Source organism: Crocodylus porosus, unplaced genomic scaffold (assembly GCF_001723895.1).
Source record: "Crocodylus porosus isolate Cpor-Errol unplaced genomic scaffold, CroPor_comp1, whole genome shotgun sequence".
NCBI classification, from domain to species: domain Eukaryota; kingdom Metazoa; phylum Chordata; order Crocodylia; family Crocodylidae; genus Crocodylus; species Crocodylus porosus.
The window spans coordinates 49,560,476-49,563,209 of NW_017728950.1; the positions used below are offsets into that span (position 1 = coordinate 49,560,476).

Sequence of the window (2,734 nt, forward strand, 5' to 3'; positions counted from 1 at the left end):
ATTCAAACTTGGGAATTACATAAGAGATTTAACCTCGTTCCCCTAAGAAGGCCCTTGAATGATATGCTGAAGATGGGGAAGATACAGGTCCAGGACAAGGATACAGTCAGTTGGAAAGGGCAGAGTAAAAGAAATCAGTCTTGGGGAAGGTCAGTCCACTAAATAACACTCCTCTCCAGGATGTATTCTAAGATTCCCAAATCTCACCATTATTATGCTGTTGAGGCATTTCTGTGAAACCCTCAAGAAAATGTGTCATCCCCATGTTGTGCTGGTCTATGCAAAGAAAGAGGGGCACTACTGCTATCATTTCTATTACTTCAAGTGACAGATACCAGAATTTTTTGTTTTCTTTTAGGTTCTTTAAAACATCAAATTCATGCATGCGCACTCACATTACAATCAGGGGTACAACTGTATTTGGTTCCCTTGTATGACCATCTTTTATTAAATTACTGTATAATACTTAGTAACAGGGTACCTGCCTCATTCAGTTCACAGAATAGATGGTATTTGCTTGATGTTTTCCTTTTGTCATTCAATATATGACCCATACTTTTTTATCATGCACTTGTCAAACACATCCCTGAAGACAGAAACATTTTCTTCCTGGGCTTCTCTATAGTTTTTATCATTACATTATCTGAAGTGCTTCAAAAGTAATTTATTTTTGTAACAGCATGGTGAGGTAAAGGGATGTTATTCCCATTTTATAGATGCAGAACAGTGACACAGTAAAAGTAAGGTCAAAAGTATCCACTAAAAATGGAAGCCTAATTTAAATCTCAACAACCTGATTTTTCAGTATGCAGCATTTTGTAACATTTGTATGTTCAAATCAGAGCCGTTATTCACTTCATGCAAGTGCTCAGCAGTTCTGCAAATTGGGGTGTTAAGTCAGGTCTCCAGAAAATGAGGAACATTTCATAGGTGAAAATTAATTGAATGTGGGTGCATCTAATGTGAAATCAGTGCAACCGAATAAAATCTGGCAGTTTTTGCTGGAGTTTATTGCTCCCTGACACAGTGTTTACATATGTGTTCAGGACCGCAGCACATTCAATCAAGGTGGTGCAGCCCTGGCTGGCAGGGGGCTCAGGGGATCAGCTTGCCAGCCCAGAGCTGCTATGTCCATGCTCAATGTGCTGCGGAGGGGCTGGCTGGGACATAAGGGTGCTAGAGTGCGGGTTTAGCCAACAGGCAGCCTTCACACTGTAACTCGTGCCCCAGCCAGCCCCGGTCACCATAATACTCATGTCAGACAGTACTATCTTACAACAGAATTAAAAAGTTTACTCAGGCCTAACAGCACTGCATGCGCAGATGGTGACTCTTTCAATTGGTACTGTCATTCTTTACAAGATGATGTATATGCCAATGAGTTCTTTAATGGCTACTGAGTCCAACGCATGAGTAACAGTCCCACCCACAGTCCCGCCCATGAACTAGCAATGCCCTGGATTTGAGCAACAGATTTTTTCCTCCTCTGACACTGGTCATTATAAAAAAACTTGATTCAGTCCATCTCGCAGTGTCGCACTCCATCCGCACGCTGGCTGATAACCAGAGCGGCATTCTGCTTTCCTGTCCCAATCCTTTCCCAATCATCCACAGAGATTCCAAAGGATGCTAAGTCATCTTTGCAAGCATCCTAAAATCTGCACAGTGGTCTGCCTCTCTTTCTCGACCCTTCGCAAACTTCAGAGTACAGCACATTCTTCGGCATCCTGTGACCCAGCATATACTTGACATGACTGAGTCTTTTCCAACTAATCAACAGGAATCCAGGTTTTCTGTTTCCCATGGAAAAATGGAGAAAACCACAGATTTTCCATTTTTCTCAGAGAAAACATGGATTTACCTTTTTTAGCAGAGAAACCCATGGACTTCTGCCTTTTGCAAAGAGCTGTGCAGGCGGGCAGAGTTCCAGTCTGCAAGAGTTAATTCTGAAAAGGGTGGAAAAGCCCCCAGCTCTGCCAGGAGGGGAAGAGAGAGGAGGAAAGGGATGCTCTTACTTACCAGAGGCTTAACTCAGGCTCACTTGACCTCCTGGAGCCCATAAAGTAAGTGGGGCTGGGGGCTGCAGGGCACAGCTGGGGGGGGAGGCAGCTGGCTAGGGGCTGAGGGAACGAGGTGTTGGGGAAAGACATGGAGTGCCTGCTTTCTGGTGGACGTTCCATGTGGGGCTTTCCCCAACACCTCCCCCTCTCTCAGCCTGGGTGGGCAGGGACAGAACGGGTTGCGGCAGCGGTGGTGTCTTCCCCAGCATGTTCTTGTTGCTTTTTACATGGGGAGGGGCGCGCTGGGTACTGCCAGTCACACAGAACACCACGGCGCATCCCCGCCCACCACCTCATATCGGTCTGTGTCCGCTCCCAGGAGCAGGGCCGGGGTGGCAAGGGCAGCAGTGTCCCTCTGTGGGCTGCAAACGCCCACCTGGCCAGGGGACAAGGGAGGCTTGCGTGTGGCGGCCACTACCACAGTGCCACCACCACACTCCACCACCACTCACACGCGGCGGCCACCAATACCAGAGCACCACTGCACCATGTGCCACTTGCCCACGGCCAGCTGCAGGAGAGCAGTGCAGGGTGTGACAGCGGTGGTGACAGCCGCTGCATGCAAGCAGCAGTGGGTGGTGGTGTGGCACCATGGCAGTGGTACGGTGCAGTGGCAGCTGGTGGCGGTGCTGTGGAGGCGGCTGCCACTGTGCCTCTGGCCCATGGCCAGATGG

General features: G+C 48.3%; 1 protein-coding gene across 4 annotated transcripts in view; it reads right to left on the reverse strand.

Annotated features, from left to right (window-relative positions):
• CNTLN (centlein) overlaps window positions 1-2,734 on the reverse strand; it is a 370,048-nt gene that overhangs the window by 130,832 nt on the left and 236,482 nt on the right. The window lies entirely within an intron of this gene.